The sequence below is a fragment of the Lissotriton vulgaris genome, chromosome 12, assembly GCF_964263255.1.
Source record: "Lissotriton vulgaris chromosome 12, aLisVul1.2, whole genome shotgun sequence".
In the NCBI taxonomy this organism is placed as follows: domain Eukaryota; kingdom Metazoa; phylum Chordata; class Amphibia; order Caudata; family Salamandridae; genus Lissotriton; species Lissotriton vulgaris.
Genome location: NC_141700.1, coordinates 260,358,441 through 260,378,718, shown reverse-complemented (window position 1 = coordinate 260,378,718; position 20,278 = coordinate 260,358,441). Strand labels below are relative to the sequence as shown.

The 20,278-nt window shown below is 45.0% G+C and overlaps 1 protein-coding gene across 2 annotated transcripts in view; it reads right to left on the bottom strand.

Annotated features, from left to right (window-relative positions):
- Nucleotides 1-19,785, bottom strand: part of ZNF319 (zinc finger protein 319) — a 91,114-nt gene extending 71,329 nt beyond the window's left edge. The window contains exon 1 of one of the 2 annotated variants that reach the window (XM_086947807.1): nt 19,661-19,785. The gene's annotated coding sequence lies outside the window, so the exon portion shown is untranslated. The remainder of the gene's footprint in view (nt 1-19,660) is intronic. The other variant, XM_086947808.1, reaches the window with a different exon arrangement.
- Nucleotides 19,786-20,278: the final 493 nt, after the last annotated feature.

Here is a 20,278-nt window from a genome sequence, read left to right as displayed (position 1 = left end):
CCAAAGTTTACAGAGTTCGCCGCACGGCCGTCGGGCGTGCACGCATCAGATCTATGTTGTTGCATTGCAACAAGAGCGCCATTTTGTCTCATCGCACCGGACAGTCGTGTCGCTTCGAGGCGCCATCTTAACGCATCGGAACCGGAGCACAGGAAGAACCAACGCATCGCCTTCTCTGCAACCCTTTTGTGTGATTTGCGTTACGCATCCCAGGGACATTGAGACTAAAGTGCCACATTTGTGATCTAAAAGTTTATTTTTACAACAACCTTTTTTATTATTAAAAGACAATTTACTGAGTTCTTTATGTTGAATTTTTGTTGTTTTGGTCTTGTTAAGTCTAGATAAAGATATTTTACTTTCCTAAACTGGTGTGGTGTCCATTTGTGGTGTTTTCACTGTGTTACTGTGAGTGTTGGTACAAATACTTTACACATTGCCTTTGGGATAAGCCTGTCTACTCCTGCTAAGCTACCAAGTGGGTGAGCAGGGGTTATCTAAAGTGTGTATTCCCCTTACCCGGACTAGAAGCAAGGGTCCCTATTTGGACAAAGGGACCTACCTCTGCCAACTAGAGACCCCTAGATCTAACAGAGACCAAGGTGAGATCCTGGACGTAAATGTCCTGGGAGGCACACTGGAGGGGAGGGAAATATTGAAGGGGGAGAGGGGCTGCAATATTCATAAATCTTTGCATGATATCTTTGATGAAAAATAAAGGGCACCCACTCTCAAATAAGTCTAGCAATCCCTAAAAATCAATAAACTACTCAACCGGAGTACAAGGAAATAACATTGTGGACTGCAAAGGTTTAGAGTTTGGAACCTTGTGGTCCATATTGGTTTTTCATTGTACTCTGGGTGAGAAGATAGCTCATTTTTGTGGGTGATGCTGGACTTATTTGAGAGTAGGTGTCTGGTATTTATTTATTAGAGATCTTATATTGAAATTTATTATTATTATTATTATTATTATTAGGTATCCATTCCCCCCCCGCACCCCGAGTAAGTGGATTGTTGTATTTGCTCAAGAGGGTGTGTTATACTAGGCATTCTTTTACACTTATCTGGAAGAAGGCACTTCTGTAAACCTAAAACTCTTCTTTTCATTTTTGCTCAGGCTTTATATTAATTACTAATTTGTTTTTAATTTATTTTTATTGTTCATGGTTTCAGATATTGCTCATATAATTGTAGTTCCTGATGAGACTCAGTTATTCCTTCCATACGGTTAAAACATTGTTTACACAAGTGTAACAAACAAAGAGAGAATTCGTCATCAAATTGAGGCTAATAGACTAATTACGTTAATTTTATGTGGATGTTTGTTACTTGTACCACACGTGTAATTTGATGTTATACATCAGGTTATTTATGTTCTTTGTGGTTCTGTTGCACTGGGGGCACTATGCACTTCTGTACATGTTTTTTTTTTGGTTTTTATGGTTTTCGTCTGTAATTGTGTAGAACTTGCATGTTGGTGTATATTATAAATGCATATTGTCTTAAAGTACCTTGATGGTTTGGTGAACAAAATTTTCCATGTTAAATGCACGTGGCTGTTTATACTTTTCAATTATTTATTCCACTAAATTATACCTATGAGTGCATTTTTTTCTATAATATCATGTACCGGTATGGCGGAACTCAGTCCAGCGTAGAACTCATTTATTGGGGAACCGTTAAAACAATGCAGACACTAGACAAAGTGCCTCTTGAAGTTGGGAAGGGATCATTATGTTGTACATTTATGCAAAAACCTCAAAAAACTGTCTGTAAAGCTTACACTGTCCTTTTCCAGATGTCTCTCCCACAGGATAACCCACCATCTAGTACGCACCAGTAATCAAGATATTGATTCAAACCAATAGTACTCATTAGATTCGACTCATGACACCATTATGAGTACAGCATGGAACAAAGACATGTGATGTGGTTGGCTCAACATTTGCCATCTCTACGACACATCTAGATAAAACGTTACTTGTACTTCACTCTACAGCAGTACTCACTAAGCAACTCAAGGCACCATGCGGCATACAACACAGATCCAAACCACGTAGTTGCCTGTTGGTTAGCCACAACAGCAGCATATGTAGATCAAGCTATCCTCACATTATGCAGAAAATTCACATTCTACACAGCGCTGGCACTATCGTGAAACACCAAACCCCCGCCCAGCAGCATATGTACCAACAACCATGTTGAAATTAATTTAATCATAACATATGTAAGTAAATAGGACTTAAAACGTAACCACTTGAAGATGAGCCATGGTCCATTGTAAACCCTAGAAGATGAGCCAAACGGTCTTTCGACACGCATTCATTTACATATTGCTTCACACAGCTTCATGACTTATCAAGCTGTTCACTTACAAGATATCACTAAATAATACATTAACCTAGCCCAGCCTTGTCATAACTATCTTACAGAACACACTCAAACAAAACCGAAATCATTTTACCACTTTTACTCCAATCAAAGAGACTATGAAAAAGAGCTTCAAGTCTTTGCAAATGTTGGAAATGTTCAATACAAAGGCACTTAACATAAAAACAAAAGCAAAATTTGAATTGCCCAAAGGTTCTCTGTAATTTAAACCACTTAAAATAGCAGGGGGAAAGGGGTGGTATAGGCCCTTTGTCACTCACACGTGCAAATGCTGTGAAACCATTTAGCAGTCACATATTATAGAATGGTCATCATTTTCCGAAATACGGTGATAACCATTTGTAATGCGTAAGCTGTCAAAATTTGACAAATCACACTCCACTGGTGCAAATTTCAGACAATAAGAGGTGGATTATGTGTTCACAATATGGACTATTTATGGCATTGTGAACTCGTCGATTAAACCTTATTGAAAAATTAACAAGCATTTGCAATGCAAGAGGTCTCGTATTTGAGAGTTTGTTATCATTGTAAATGACAATGCTGCTTATTTAGGTGTTGTTTTTAAAACAGATAAATAAAAGGCATTGTTATTTACAATGCCACTAACTTAAACTCTCGCAACTGAGAGACCTATTGCATTGCAAATGCGTTTGTGCTATAAAATAATTTTTTTAACGTTAGGAGAGTGTGTCCAGCCTGCTACAGCTACTGTAATGAAAGCCTACAGAGTAACAACACACATAACAGGGGGTAACGACATGGAAGGTTACAAAATTAGACATGGCGGTACTAAAGAGGGACCACTAAGCCTATTGACCAATGAACAGCCACAGCTTACAGTGGACAATGACACAAACCAATGAAAAATTATGGGCAGAGAGTGGCCGGAGATTTAAGTCCCTACCTGAATACAGCATGCCTCGCAGAGCAGCGCATGCGTTGCCCAGGCTAGACCTAAAAATGCATACTTCAAATACTTTAATTCTGGGCAATCAATCATTCAGTAATAAAATTGCAGGCACACTGCTAATGCTGTAAGGGAGGTCTGCTGCCCCATCACAGCATTCACTACTTTTTGCACTGAATCACAATTCTATGTCAGGACGGAGGCTCCGATTATGCTTTTCTCAATTTCTTTACTGAACACAGCAGCCAATAAAAACACACTAAAGAAAACAAAAAACTACACTACCCATAAGCACTGGGTAACCATAGAGTACATAGAAGGTATATAAAATGAGTCATAGAGGTTCCAACTTCCTCTTTCTTTGCTGCTCCGCAGCCAGTTAAGTGCTCTTTGCTTATTTACTTGCTATTTTGCCTTAATTCATGTTAATATTGTGCGCGCTTTGCATTTGACTGCAGTGTTATTGCTAAATGCTAATTTGAACCTTCCGGTTCGCATGTTACCGCTACTGCCTTCGACGCTTTACTGTTCCGCATTGTTGTGTCACCCCCCCCGATTGCAGGCTTGCTTCTTGCGCCTGTTCTTTTGTTGTGGAGCGGGGCTGAGAGATGCGTGTTCTGCTCGCGCGTCTCCCATTTTCGACAGGTTCATTCGGCGCATGCGCAGTCCACCGGCTGTTCTCGCGTTGTGGTCGGCGGTCGTATTGCGCACTTGTTCCTGAGAGAATTTCTGACAGGACGTCCAGCGCTCGAGTGTCTCTTCGGAGTGGAGTTGAATTGGCTTCTGCCTTTGCCCTTATTCCTGTCGTTAGGCCCCTGACGCCCTAGTGCTCTTTAAATTACCTGGGGTTGTAAAATTATTGCAGAGGCTTTGCATAGAGTGTCTTAAGCAAGCCCTCCCTCCACATTCTAATCTTTGTTTTAACAGGTTATTCCTGTTCAATGGCTTGCTTTTGGGCTACACTCCCCCTGAAGTGCCATTTGGGTGTCAATATATTTTGCCTCCTCTTGGGCATATCACCTCTCCAGAGGTCAGAATGGCAGAGTATTAGGAGGATGAGGACGCATATTACTACGCTGAGGAAGAGCCCGCAGGCTCTGAAGGTGCTGAATTCATGGACCAAGCTTTGTATCACGCTATAGCCCCTCTCAAGAGACATTTGGCTGAATATGCTACTCAGCAGGGTTGGATTCCTTCTTCAGGTCGGTCCAAAAAAATCACCTAAAAATCCTCATAAAGCAGATTTTGTAAAACTAGCTAAAAATCTGTCCACCGCCAAGTCTTCCAAAAGATCTGCCACGTCTTTTCAGACACATCAAGCCTCCACCGTGACTGAAGACTCGTCTTCAACTGATTCTTCTTCGGATCCTGTGGTTCCGCCACCCAAGAAGAAGGATCGCAAAGAGCATTTCGTCGATGCCTCTTCTACCCCACAAGTATTAACCTTTGAGCCAGATGACATTATTCACTCAAACTCTTCAGCGTGGCTCCCCTCACCAGAGGTTACTGAATATGTGCAAGCACATATTCGTCGTCCCTTCGAGAAAGATGTTCGCGCCAGGCTGCGATCTGAGTGTCCCCGCCCAGACCTGGCGGACAAGTTAGCTGAGACTCCTGAAGTCGATCCATCCATGGTTACATATATGCGCAAGTATGCCAAAGACCCGAAGAAGGGTCTGGATAGGTCGTGGAAGTCCTGCCAGGACAAATTACTAGATCTCTTGGGTCCTTTGACCAAAATTTTGGATTTGGCTTATTCTGCAAAAAATTCTAATTCACTGATTGATCCCGATGAGTTAGCAGGGTGGTCTCAAAGGGCTATATGCATTTTAGGTAATGCAAATTGCGCCCTGTCCTGTGAGCGCCATTGTCCGATTCTAATGTAATTGGACCCTAAATTAACAGAGCTTGCATCTTCCGAATCAGGCCCTTTGGCACAAGGTTTCCTTTTTGGTCCACCCTTTCTGAAAGAACTCACTAATTTTGTTGCGACCTTTAGTGGCCTTGACAAGGCGCAATCAAACCTGCGCCGTGCCTTCCGTCCGGTTATCGGACGGGCCGGACGAAGGGGGCGTTCCTCCGGCCGGGGAGGTGACCAACCTGCTCAACGAGGAGGCCAGTCCCAGAGAGGAGGAGCCCAGGACAACTATGGCTCTGGAAAAACCAGATTCTACCAGTGGCGGTTTCTCCCCGAGGGCATCGGGGCTCCGCCCCGCTTCCCAAAAGTGCATCAATCATATTATTTATTTTAAAAAAATACGTGTTGTTTTGACTTCTTTTGTCTCATATCCGCATTAATGAACACATCTTCAACACAGCTCCGGCCACTCACCAATACCGCTGCTCGCCGTTACTGGAAGCAAAGCATGTCACGTGACGTGACTGACTCCCCTTGCGTCCCAAAGAAGCCTAGGTGTTTGCCGGCTGAGAACCTCACAGCCCTGAAGGCTGTGATGTCATCAGCTCGGCAAAGACCTAGCTTCAGGGCCCAGTCTCCACCCCCTGATGGCGTGGAGGGAAAGTTAGCCCCGGGCGTTTTTAATCCAAGCCCGGGATCGCTAACCCTCCACGTCAATCAGAGAGTGGAGAGCTTTCCCAACTCATTACAGGGCGTGGTGTGACCCACCCCATCCTGTAATGAGTTGGGAAAGGGGTGTGGCAGGCGGGAAACCGAGGATTCGAGTCTGCGCAGACTCGACCCTTCCAGCGCTTGTCCTGTGGTAAATCTAGAATATTCTGCAAGGAAAATCTGGATCACGGTCGGAGTGTACTGCAGTAGTTCCCCGATTAATATGACTGGCTGTGACGGCACGGTAGTTTATCAGAAGCCCCTGCCCAGGTAAGGCCCATGTGGGCAGTGTTTGGATTTATTGTAACTTCAGTCACTTATCTATTTAAATGCACGGGGTTGACACAAGGCCATTTTCTGAGACGGGCCCATCCCATCTGCTCTTAGAGTTTTATGACGCGAGGCCCGCCACTGTGAGACACTGTGTAACTCCGGGTGTCGTGTGTGTGTCCCCTACCCGATGCCCTGTAGTGTGAGGCACACCGCTCAACCTCCTGAGGTGCCAATCTCACTGTCCGGCAATCCGGGATTGCACCACACTGTCTGATGCCATGCAGTGAGTTGCGCACTGTCTGATACACAGAGCAGGTGCAAAACTCACTATCTGGACAGTGACACCCAAGCCGTCGTCCCCAACCTGCCACTGACTCCTCGCCAGTGCTTGTGGCGTCAGCAGGCCCGGACCTCTGTCCTAGAGACACACTCACAACCACCTGACAGTCTCGTGGAAGGACAGAGACAGGCTTCTGGCGGGCCTCATTCCAGGAAAGGAATGCATGGGAAACGCAGGGACAGTGAGTTTCACCAACAAATAGAGGTGAACAAGTCCTGTGCGAGCAGATGGGCAGTAAAATTAAGCACAGGTAGCACCCTTTCCTGGGGTAAGCCGCAGTTCCTTTGTTTATGGAAGCGAACTGGTAATCCTGCTGCTAATTTGTTCTGTAAAGTTTGCTGTAGAGTGCTGCAAAACCATCAAATACCTATTCTGATTGGGTCTGAAGTATCCGTAAAACAGAATTTGTCAGATGAAGAGTGCCGAGTGCCATACCACAGCAGTGAGAACGTGCTTCATTTTTTTCTACAAAACTGCAGTGAATATATCCATTTTGAAAAGCCCATTCAAAATAGCTGAAGGGTGTGGTACCAATATATTTCAAAATTAGTTTTGGCATCTGTACATTCAGACTACTGAACACAGCTTTCAGCTTTTGGGAATAAAGAATTGACGAATTGATATTAACCAGGATTAAATCAAGAAAAAAATATATATATTTGACAGCAAAGCCTTTTTTATCATAGTTAATTTCATCTCCCTTCGGAATTCCCTCAACTTAAAGTAATTGTTTAAGGAGTATAAAGCTTACGCATCTCTATTAATAACACTTCTGAGCTGTTGTATGTTTAAGTGATATTTGTGTGTTTGATACTGACTGTGATGCCACCGCAGTTCATCAGAAGCCCCTGCCCAAGTAAGGCCCATGCAGGCATTTTTTAAGTTGCTAGCTTGCTGCAGTGCACTGTGCACACACATTAACAAGTGGCGCTGGCGACCTTTCTGAAATGGTCGCTGTTTCTATAAAGCGTCATGTGAACCAGTGTGAACCCAGCCTCTTAACACTGTCAGGATTTTTTCGTACATGTCGAGAGGGAAAGTGAGATTCTGTGATATTGGCTAATATGGATTCTGTGCCCTAGTTGTGTCACTCTGAATATTAACTGTACCAAAACGTTTTTGGACTTGTAACTTCTCTTTTCATGCACGGGGTTGACCCAACTGTTTCCTGAGACAGACCAATGTGCTGTTAATATTGAACGACCGGGGTGGTAGTCGCTTGATCGGGGGCATGAACAACTCCCATGGTAAGAGAGGCATTCCAAATTAGTGATGTATGGTACAATCACAGGTAGGAATTGTTTAAAACATACAGCTGAACATGGTTTTGTGGAAAAAATGTAATGCTTTAGATATGGATTCCAACAGTAGAGGAGCATACATCTGTGGCATAGGCTAAGAGGTATTCTTTGGTAATGGCTGTGGCAAGGAGGAGGCATAGTGCATCAGTGCTGGAACAAGTGACAAAGAGGTCTGTGGCTATGGATGTGGTGATGGAGTCCCAGGCTGAAGACAACCGATTTTCTAAGAATCCGTTTTAGCAAAGGCGAAGAAATATGTAGTCTTTCTGGATTTGGATTTTGAATGTCATGTTGAAACATATCTGTTTATAGTGCAACTGTCACTCATGTGTTTTAAGTTTGGTGCCTGCATACAATTATAATTTTCCTATAAAACAGAATTTTGTCCCCAAACCACTTGGCTCACAGCGCACTGGCAGCACTTCCCATAATCTTCAGACTGCAGCCATCTAGAAATAGAATAGTGCAGTGACAGTGAAACAGAGCTTGGATCATCCCACCTCCTGACGAGAAAAGATTACACATGTTCTCAAGGAAAAGTGAAACTTCACTGTAATTAACGATGAAAGTTAAACTTGATCTGCTTGAGAGCAAGGGGGAGTAGTTCAATTTTTGTTATTTTGTATGTATTTTTGTATGTTCCCAAAATAAATGTTCCTATCTTTATTTAAATAAATCAATGTTATGCATTTTACTGGCATGGCAGCAATGGTGCTTTACACCACCCAGGGGTAAAGGCAGAGCATGGCATTGGAATGGTGTTTTATACACAGGGAAATATTGAAATGTGCATGTTATTGTGTAATGAGGACACTATCAAGAACTGGAGGCTTATTCTAGCATCTGTCAATAGTTCTTCAGAAACTGAAATCAGATTAGCAATGAATGCCGGCTTCAAACAGTAAGCCGGGTAACAGTTATACTCTAAGAAAATGTGTAATCTGAAGGGACAATGTGTGTCTCTTAATGAAATACTGTGGACAGTGTCATCATTCTTTATCTGTGGTCTAAACGGTAACTCTGCTGTATGACATCTGAGCATGCAAGATCAACACTTGAGTGCAGTTATCAGAGAATTATTTGCAACAGCTATTGCACCCTCTGTAGTACCAAAGCACAGTGAAGAACCCTATGGCACAGTGAATACTCACCTAGCACAATTAATTTTGGCTTATTACAATTTAGAATGGTTTATTCATGAGGTCTTGGAACTCATGATAGTTTGAGGGGAGGTAGTGGCCTGTTTCTGTTTAGCACAGTGGCTTCCGAAAGTATTGAAAATGCACCATTTGCCCACTCATTTTCAAAATTTTCTCGAACCCTCCTTAGGTGGCTCCGGCTCGCTCGCTCGCCACGTTGTGCTCCACCACTCATTTTACGCCTCACCACTTTCAAATGTCACCAGCCGCCACTGGATTCTACCCCTCTCGCAAAGGCAGAAACAGCTACGGCAAAGGCAGCTACGGAGGTGCCCAGGGAGGACGTCAAGATTCTTCCAACTCAGGTGAGCTTAATTTTGGCATCCGAGGTTGTTTTGGGGGGCAGACTGAAGTATTTTCTCCACAATTGGCAGCTAATCTCCAGCGATGCTTGGGTGTTGGAGACGGTGCAAGGTTTCAAACTAGAGTTCTACGACCGCCCTCTCCAACACCGCCTTCCTTTACCCCTTGTTTTTTCCCAACGAGATCAGGACTTCATCTCCGAAGAAGTCGAGTCCCTTCTGACGAAAGGAGCCATCCTTCCATCTTCCCGTCATCCCAACGGTTTCGTCAGCAATATATTTCTAGTGGAGAAAAAAGGGAGAGGTTCCCGTTTAGTCTTAAACCTCAAAGATTTCAACGGCGGGGTTGTTTGCCGTCATTTCAAGATGGAAGGTATCCATCTTCTTCGGGATCTTCTTCGAGAAGGGGACTGGATGGTCCGTCTGGACCTGAAATACGCCTATCTGTCTATATGCTCCCCACCGTCGCTTTCTTAGTTTCAATGGTTGGGGAAATGGTTCGGATACACTGTACTCCCCTTCGGTCTTTCTTCCGCTCCATGGTGCTTTACAAGCTCATGAGACCGGTAATGGAATCTTTGCGGGCCCGGGGAGTCCGTTTGATTGTGTATCTGGATGATATTCTTTTGATGGCTCATTGCCCCCTTCTTCTGCAACTTCATTTACAATGGTCCATCGAACTATTGCAATCTCTAGGTTTTCTTATCAATCCTCTGAAGTCAGACTTTCAACCCTCGCAGAAGATGGATTTTCTAGGTTTCAACCTCGACTCAGTAGCTTGTCAGCTTCGACTTCCAGGTCAGAAGATCAGAGCGATCAAACGGGAGTTGCGTCTGGTCTTGTCCAAACAACTGGTCTCTTTGCGGACTGTGGCTCGGATTGTAGGTCTCCTTTCCTCTTCAATCCAAGCCATATTTCCGGGTCCCTTACATTATCGCGCTCTTCAGCGCCTCAAGATCAGACATCTTCAGAAGGGCCTTCGTTACTCCGATCTCATTCCCCTGTCGGAGGATGCTCGTTGGGAGATGTTGTGGTGGCTGGACCACATGGAGTCCTGGAACGGTAGAGAGCTGTTCGGGAAGACTCCAGACATCATTATCGAGTCCGATGCGAGCCTTTGGGGATGGGGAGCCCGGTGCGGTTCTCTGACGACAGGGGGCCGTTGATCCCAGGGGGAATTATCCCTCCACATCAATTGTCTAGAGCTTCTTGCGGGCTCTTTTGCGATCCACTGTCTTTCCCCTCAAACGACGAACTGTTGCATTCTCCTCCGCATGGACAACGTCTCAGCGGTGAGATATGTCAACAAACTTGGGGCACAAAATCCAAACTCCTTTCGGAGATCGCCAAGGACTTTTGGCATCTTTGCTTACAATGCCAGATCACGATTATTGCCGAGTACCTTCCAGGTCGCGACAATCTAGTGGCGGATTGGAATTCCCGTCACCTCCGGGATTACAGCGACTGGCGTCTCCACCCTCGAGTGTTTCGCACCTTGGTCCGGGTTTGGGGCCCATGCCACTTGGATCTATTTGACTCTCGCCTGAACAAACAGCTTCCACTGTTTTACAGTTGACGTCCGGATCCGGAGGCTCTGGCCACGGATGCCTTCCTCCAGTCTTGGCCTCCTCTCCTGTGCTATGCGTTTCCCCCATTCATGATGATTCCCAGTGTTCTGGCCCGCACAAGGCGTTTTCTCTTGGATCTGGTTCTCATCACTCCACTTTGGAGGGCTCAGGCGTGGTTTCCAGTTCTTCTGGAGATGAGTTGCCCCTTCTCCCCAACAGGTGGAACCTGTTGCTGGACCCTCTTCTGCAGCCCCACCCTCTCATTCTATCGGGTCATCTCCGTCTTGTAGTGTGGCAGATTTCGGGGGACGCTGGCAAATCACAGGCCTTTCTTCTGACCCTGCCCGATTTATCGGCGAAGCTTGGTCCCCCAACACTCACAAACGTTATTCGTCAGCTTGGAAACGGTGGTGTGATTGGTGTTCTCTAAGATCAGTGGATCCCTCTACGGCAGATGTCACCTTAGTTCTGAATTTTCTTGCTTCTTCTGGTTTGGCATACAGGACAGTCAATAACTTTCGTTCTGCTATTTCGGCTGGTCATATTCCAGTGGATTCAAAGCCTATTGGGGAACATCCTTTGGTTTCCAAATTACTCCGAGGCATCCGGATTGTAAAACCTCCTTGCCCTAAGTATGTTCAATTATGGGATGTATCTGTGGTTTTACATTTCTTGAGTTCTTGGCCTGAAAATTCATTGCTGTCTAGGAAACAGTTATCCGCCAAATAGACAATGTTGCTTTGCCTCTTGTCCTGCAAGCGTGTGTGAGATGTTCGTGCTCTACATCTTGCCGGGCGCACTCTCTCACCAGAAGGTGTTTATTTTTCCATTTCTCGCCGTACTAAGAGTAACACATCTACTGTGTCTTATCCCTCTGTTCCACACAATCCCAAGCTGTGTGGGGTACGGTGCATTAAGGATTAGGAGGTGACTACTGCACCTTTCCGTCATGATTTGCAGGGTCAACTGCTTATAGCTTTACAAAAGCCTTTCAAGCCTGTCTCTCCCGCTACCTTGACTCGTTGGGTTCGCTGGTTCATGTTTGAAGCGGACATTGACGTTTCTGTCTTTGGCGCCCATTCTGCTCGGGGAGCTATAACTTCAAAGGCTTTTTCCTTGGGGATTGGCCTCCAGGATATCATGAAGGCCGCTGATTGGTCTTCAGAATCTGTTTTTAAAACATTTTATTTTAAACCAATTGTTGATGTTGCTTCTGTTGTGGTGGATAAGCTTTGAACAAGCATAATCGGAGCCTCCGTCCTGACATACAATTTAAAATTTGCTAACATTCGTGCCAAGAATTTTCAATTCTATTAAGAACAGGAGGCGAGGATTATCCCACCCTTATTGACAGTATATGCATTGTATTGTTGTATGCATATTTAATATTCTGTGATGTTCTTGATTATATGAAGTTTCCGCCCTATGTTATTTTGCATTCCTTACTTTTGGAATGGCCTTTACAGCTCTGTTTTTTATTTCCTCCAGGCTCCGACCTTAAATGAGATGTGCTGCGAGTTCCTTCTCTTCGTGGGCCTGCTTCTGTTCCTGTGGATTTGGGAAGTGCCTCAGTCCCTTCCTATGGATGATGACTTTTCCTTTGGACGTTCTTAATGGATATTATCTTCTGTTGTTCTTATGATTCTGGACAAAGAAAGAGGAAGTTGGAACCTCTATGACTCATTATATACCTTCTATGTACTCTATGGTTACCCAGTGCTTATGGGTAGCGTAGTTTTTTGTTTTCTTTACTGTGTTTTTATTGGCTCCTGTGTTCAGTAAAGAAATTGAGAAAAGCATAATCCTCGCCTCCTGTCCTTAATAGAATTGAAAATTCTTGGCACGAATGTTAGCAAATTTTAAATCCTGTTCCTTTATTAATATCCAGAGGCAGACAGATTGCAAGGGTTACATTGCATTTTACTGCAACATTTACACAGCGCTTACTACAGCTATGTGGGGCACAGAAGCTCTTGCTTACATAAGCAGCATGCTATGCAGAGGTCGAAGTGGGAGAAATCTGAGGGGGACTACGTGTCTATTCTTTTTCCAATTTGAAAAAAAACAGTTTCTCTACTTTATTTTACAATACCATCTAGGGACAGTTAATTACGACATTTGAGACGCCTCAGCTACAGTAGAGGGGAAAGAGTCTGCTGTGCTGTGAAGCGGAGGGAGGGACGGAGAACTGAAAAAGAGACAGGCCAGGGTGTCTGCTGCCAGAAAGAAATTTACATGTGAGCATTTGGTTAATCTGCAAATGTAAAGTCTGCTTGGGAGCTTGGCTTTAACTGGTGGTGTTACTTGAAGAGTATTCTTTTTGTGAGGCATTGTAAGGTGACCTGATGAGCTGTGTAGTGAATGCTTTTACTGGACAGTTATAAAACATGTTTGCACAAGGTACAGTCTGCAGATTACTCGGATCTATATTTTTGATGCAAATTTTGTTTTCAAAATCTTAAAAATACATTTTTGTACACTTTGTGGCAGCCTCTCTTTTACTATGGGTAATTAAAGTTTAAAATAATGAAGTACATATTCAATGTTCTTTCTGTCACAGACTGGGACATCGCAACACTAAAAACATACTCGTCACTATTACACCACGGCACCAATTATGACCCTGTAACAAAAACGCCCCCCAGGGGCCCCAAACCGGCCCCCACCCATGCGGCGCACCGGGGGATTGCCCGGTGCCCGCAACGGCCAGTACAGGCCTGGTTTTTATGCACTAAAATGCTAAGCTCTGCGCCCCACAATATGATAACTGCAATTTGATGGCCCTTCGGGAGGTGGGTGAGGGGGGAAGGCCGAGCACTTTGCCAGGGGCGGTTTTGTTTCCCAGTCCGGCCCTGATAAAAACGTGTGAGAGAGAAGAGCGGTTTACGATTTTCAGTAAGCTGGTCATTTCAAACACCTCTTCAGGTCACTTTATTGTATTTAATGTGCTCAGTATTCACTTAAAGGGCTACTGCGCCGGTTTGGAAAACAAGAGTTAGTTGTGTGTGCATCGCAATTCACAAAGTTAACTGAAAATAGGAAAGCAGTTTTGTGCACTGCAAATTCAGACTCTGCACTCCTGGAGTGGTGTGGCTCACTGGTTAGAGGTGGCAGACCCGAGAGCAGAGGACGGCCCGGGACCAGGGTTCAATTCCCGACGCGGCAGGGTCGTGGACCAGGGTCAGCGGACTCGATAATTCTCATCTCGGTGCCTACTCTAACCAGGGATCACACTCTGCAACTCTGGGCATTAGCTTGCCTCATCTCCACAACGGCCCCCCACATACGCCGGGGATGCCTGGTTTCACCTTGGAGATACCCAGTAGGGACCATCTCACAGGGAAAGCCAGGACGGGTTCCCCAGCGGTCTACTGCGCAGAGATACTCCTTCGGAATCGATTTTAGCGCATTACAAACCCACAATTAATTAATTAATTAATTATAGTCAGTTACTCTGGCGTTGGTGAGTATTCAAAGTTGTTAGTGCATCAGGTCTCTCTTTGCTGTGCAAGGAGCATCGCAAAGAGAGAGTTGGTTGCAACGTAATACAACAAAAAATGGTTTACAACCACTGTCTTTTCTACGCAAGGTTTATCAATAATAAAGGTGGCTTGATACATGTATAATTTCCAATGTGCATCCCCCAATCCCTGAAAAGGGGAAACACGTACCACTGAGAGGTGGTTCACCCTCTTGCCATGTTCTTTATCTGCCAGGCCATCCTTCTTCCTTACCCAAGGCATACAGGCAGGGCCGGTCTTAGAACTTCTGAGGCCCCGGGCGAAAGGGAAGATGTGAGGCCCCTCCAATTTGCAGGTAGCATCAAGTCGCGGCTGGCTTGACTCGCGGATATGGGGTCTCGCAGGGGTTGTTAATTTAAAAATAAAATAAACTTACCTTCCCAGGTCTCGTGTTGTCTCTGCTCCTGACCAGCTCTCCTGCCTCTTGCAGGAACAGGAAGCAAGCAGCCTCCCTCCCCCCCGCCAGTCACAACGCTGAAATGGCAGCATTGTGATTGGTCGGGACACCGACCAGCAGGCGCCTATGGGGAGGCCATTTTCTCCATGTAGGCTGCATTGCATCCTACATGGAGAAAGGCCATTGTGTACATGATTGGTTTGGCCGATCCCGGAGGGCTATCCAAACAGTCAGCACCCTTAGCAGGGGACAAGGCACTCCTCCCCTGCCCTAAAGCAGACCCGCCCACTCCCAACCAAACACTTCTGCTTTCTCGCAGTGACAGAAGCAGAAACATAAAATGGTAGTTTTTGTATTTTGTGTTTCTGCTTTTCGCTCTGTGAGAAAGCAGTGGGACGACGCTCCACTGCCCTAGTGGAGGAGCCGCCCTTGGTAGCATCACAAGAAGTGACATCACAGAAAGTGAATTCGCAGGACTATTGATCTTCTTTGGCATCACTGAAGAGACCTAACAGGGATATCAGTAACATGGACAAAAAGATAAATGTACAAATGAAATAAGTCCATATATTTTAAAACTGTATTAAATGGATTACATTTGTCACACTGAATGGAAAAGCTAGGTGCAGGTCTCACAAAGATGTATATTATTTACTCCTCGTTAACTGATTGTTTCCAGATGAGTGCATGATACAATTTCCAGTTCTGCCTCATAAAGGTAGGAGATCCTGTTGAGGTAATGAGGGGCGGGATCATTCAAAATATATAATGACACAAGAGAAAACCTCTCACACCATGGATATAATTGAAAATTTCAAAAGGCTCCCTTATCTTATTGTGCTACATTAGGATGACATTAATACTTCGTAATTTGTTATAATGTAAATCCCCTCACCAGTATCCCACACGTACATGCTAAGAGATGTAGGAATCTTTTTTGTGTGTGGGCTCTTTACTCGCCAGAATTATGTTAAGTGCAAAAACACAACACATATGGTACAAAATTACAAGACACCATTGCAAACAAATAAGGATTGGACATTAATAAAAAAGACTTGGAACAACCGAGACCACTGCTAAATCATACATTGACTTGAAGGTATGCTTCAGATTCAAGGGGGTTTCAAATCAACGCCTTTCTTCTGGTGTTAAATTTGTAGGAATTAGAAGTGGCCGCCTTTAGCGCTGGTGGAGCCCTGTGCGACAATGTTGGTGCCCCCCAATGACTCGCTCTGCCATGGACTCCCTCACTACCCCCCTTTAACAGTGACCCTCAAGGTTGAATAACCACATTCTCGCTTAAATACATTTAATTTGATTTACAGCACCACTGATACCAGTGTAGGGTGTCAGAGAATTTTATATCACACATTACACAGAGACAATCAATCATAAAGGGTATGGTTACATAAGACAAAGGACTAGGAGGCACATGACAATCATACTAGTAGGCAGTATAGTTTAATAGTGATTGATCTGGAGAAACACAAACTCTGAATTTAGAACGTAACACCATGGTTGAGGGTTCTCTTTAATAACCAGAACTGATTTCTGTCCAAATGAACGCTTTTTGCAACATTAGGATAATCAAAGACTGGGGAAAAAACCATAACGCTGTAATTTATACCTTGCAGTTTGCATGCAGCTCTTAGATGACAGTTAATAGCTCATTGTTCTATGTTAGGATTTTGACTCAAACTGCAAGTAACAATAGGAGTAGTAACCCACTGGCCTATTTAGATTATGTGGAGTTAGTGATCTGCATGGTACATGTTCTTTGCAGTAGGCACATTAACCCTCTGCGATACCTTTCCACAAGTCAAAACTTCCACTTAACAAAACTACATCTCTCTCTAGGAAGAACATTAATCACCAGAGTTATCATGACATTTTTATTGTTGCCAAAAATTACTGGAGGCCAGGAAGGAGGCAGTAAGTCCTTTTAGGAACACAATATACTCGCAAACATGACGCCCCCACCTAAAGTCAGAACTCAGTGCAATCTCGTCGGTCGCACCGCCCTAGAGCCTTCCTGCTCAAGGGTCCTGTGACCTCAATGACAGGATCACTGTTTATCTAGGGTGTGCTGCTTTGTAGGCCTGCCCAAAAGACAAGAGGAGAGCTTCAATAGGGGTTGTAGTGGACAGGCCTTCAAGGTTAACCCACACTTGACACCTCTATGGTCCACCTGCTGGTGCTCCGACACCATTCTTCTAAAGTCTTTCGGGACCTTCGAAGGTCTAGCATGGAAATGTGCTCTCTCAGGAGAGTGGTCTGGTGGACTGGTCTTGAAGGCTGAACCTGGCTCCCCAGTTCCAAATTCGGCAGCTTGACCATATTGCTACATCTTATCCCCCCACTGAACACTATACTGCCCTACTGAGAGAAACTCGCACTGCCTTCAACTACAACCCAATTGCGCCCGCTATAAACACCTGGAGGCGAGTCCATTCAAATTAGGAACTAGACAAGAGCAATATGCTGCCTAAAACCAAAAAAGTGACAACATCCTGGAAAAAGTAAACATTCATAAGGAATGTAAGATTAAGTAAAAGCATGTGAAATGTAAGCAGGAACAACATGGTTACCTTAACGCTTTTGCACTTATTATTCAGAAATCAATGAGTGCTTTTGCATGAAAAGTTAAGGCCATGACTACAGGGCCGTAAGGGACCAGTATCAATGTCCATTGCTAATATCCTTACAAAACGTAAGCAATATGGTTTAACCCCTTTCATGCGTCGGAAGGCCCCCAGCCGTCCGACGTCACGGTGGGTGTGTGAGGAGGAAGGTCGGGGGCCGTCCGAACCCCGCCCACTCATTATTTGCCCAGCAACGCAGCAGAATTTGTGCCGCGGTCAAGGGGTTAAAAAGACCACATTTGTGAATACAGAGCCGTTGTATGCATTTTGTTTTCCAATCCGCCCATCAAGCAGGTATTGCAGTACATCCAGGAATGGTGCACTTCCCCACCTAGGGAAAACAACGCTGGTCAGAGAAAAACAATAAAACAAAAGTAGCGCTTCACTGGCAATCTCAGTAAAGTGGCACTAATCTGTTTTGGGTGTGAATAAAATCCATCTGGCCCCTTTTCGACCCACTCTGTCTTGCTTTAGTTATTTTTTACATTTTGACCCTTTTATTTCTCTCCATCCCAAGGCTACTCTTTGAAAGTGAAAAGGGTCAGATAAAAAACGACCTTTCCAGCAAAAGTGTTTTTATTTTTTGGATTCATTTCACAGGGGAACAAATAAAGGAAAGGAAAGAGGGGGTACTGGCTACAAGGCCCAGGGAAGGGGGGCCCCACACCTGGACCTTGCAGCTTGCTCTAGTGCTTAGAGACCCAGGGAAAGGGGGCTCCCTCCCCTGGGCATTCGAAGCAGTAACGAGGCATTTAGTAAAACACTGCCCTAGCACTGGCAGTTCTACATACATTTTAAATGCACATTCCCATCAAAAATAATGGGTGATGCAAAAGTTAACAAAAGCCAGAAAGGGAATGGCCTGTACTTAACAGAGGTGCTGCCCCGCCCCGGACTGTGAGCCAACATTATTGCTGGCCTGGCTGCTGTGCCTTCCCCACTCTGTTTGTCCCTTCCCCCCCAACCCTGCACCCCCAGGAATGCCACCACACCCTGACCAGCAAGGTCGACTCGAGACATCTCGCATGTGTATTGTGATTAAATGGGGAGGGGGCCCTGGAGGAGCAGGTGAGCAATCTGTGAAAGTGTGGCATTTCACAGTGAAGCAAAGCTCCCTGCCTTTCAGCTGAGCGCGAGGCCCTGGGCAGCTGCCCATACTGCCCATGCCTAGCGCCGGCCCTGCACACAGGTGCCACATTTAAAAAGCAGCTTAGAACGCAATTTCACGAAAAAGCTAGGCGTTTTGTAAAAGGTTCTAAACAGCAGTGAATTCTCTGAGGAAAGATTCAAGAAAGTTGGACACCACCAAGCTACCATCATGCAGAAATACCCCCAAACGTTTGGTCATTTCTCCCCACCCCCTTAATGCTTCCCTCTTTCCTGGTAACTCTACTTGAACCACGCCATCACCATTACTCTATAACAGGCTACTCCCAACTAGATGCTCATGGGCTACTGGTAGAACCCAAACTATCTAAGAGTAGCTCTCCTGTGTGCAGCCCATTCTATAAAACGTATTACCACGGAGTGGCATACCACATTGACATTGCATTTTCTATATTAATGCTAGGAACAGCGAATGATGAAGTGAGATCACTGATGGGAATCCTATATATGGTGGGCACAAATATAATCTTGTCAGTTACAGTCACTATTCCAACATTAATAATAGTAGCTTGTGATGATTTCCATTTAAAAAAAAGTAGCTCCTATCACAGAAAAGGTTGGAGAACCCTGCTCTATAAGGCCCAACCTGCCATGCCGGTGCATTTACTTCCAGAATCTACCCCTTGATACGCACAGACAGTTAAACTGCCTTGACACAACTTCCGATTGCACAATCTCCTACTGAAGCCTTCTCCATCCCTGCATACACCAGGCAAGCTGCACTAAATGTCCATTTTGGGTCCTCCGTTTCATTGGTCCACCTGAACCCTCCACCTATTTTATTCATCTCTATTCTACCTGCACCATGCACCTCCACGCAATCTCTCCAAGAACCCTACACCTTTCATCTGTGCCTGCAGCACACACAGTGCCAACACCTCCAGCTAACCTACCCCCTGCATCATTGTGTTCAATACGATACACACATCGATACATCCAATTCGCTCCTCCTGTTCTCTCCCTGGCCCCACCCACGGCGGAGGTTGAGCTCAGGCCAGGGCCAGCGCCCCCTCTATTCCGCTATTCAACGAGGGAGAATGTGCCGGAGGGGACAGTGCCTAGGGTTGTTCGCCTTACCTTGGTTCTTTACCTGAGGCCTTCGGTGCTTCCGGATCCCCGCACTGGAGTTGCGTATTAGACCGGCGGCAGAAAAAAGAGGCCAGGCTCAGTGTCACCAGCCTCTGGAGCAAGTGACAGGGGTGTGGGCGGAGTACAGGGGGCCGAGCGTCCTCTGCCGGGCACGGCAGGATAGGACAGCTCGAGCAGCCCCCTGCCAAAGAAGCTCATGCAAGAGAAAAATAAGCCGAAACAAACCGAGCCCTCACAACAACGAGGACATTCAACTAAAGTGAAACGGAAACGATGAGTCCGGAGAAGAAAGTGAAACCCGATGTAGCACATCGGATGATATTACGTGAAAAGATCGTGTTCACTGATGCTTTCCTTCCGCGAGGAGTTCCAGTCCCATGTTTTCATGCAGAATTATATAATAATGAGTTATTATTGCGAAAGCCTAGTTTTGTAAAATTTGTTTTTGTTGGGTCAGTTATTTTTAGATTATTTAATCTTCAAAATATTGTAAAGGAAATTCTTTCCTGGTCTGTAAAGTAAAATCCGTATACTCTCTATACTCTCTAAAGCTTTTCTTAATCTGTTGATTTTCATTTTAGAAACGGGTGAATTGAAAAACAAAGT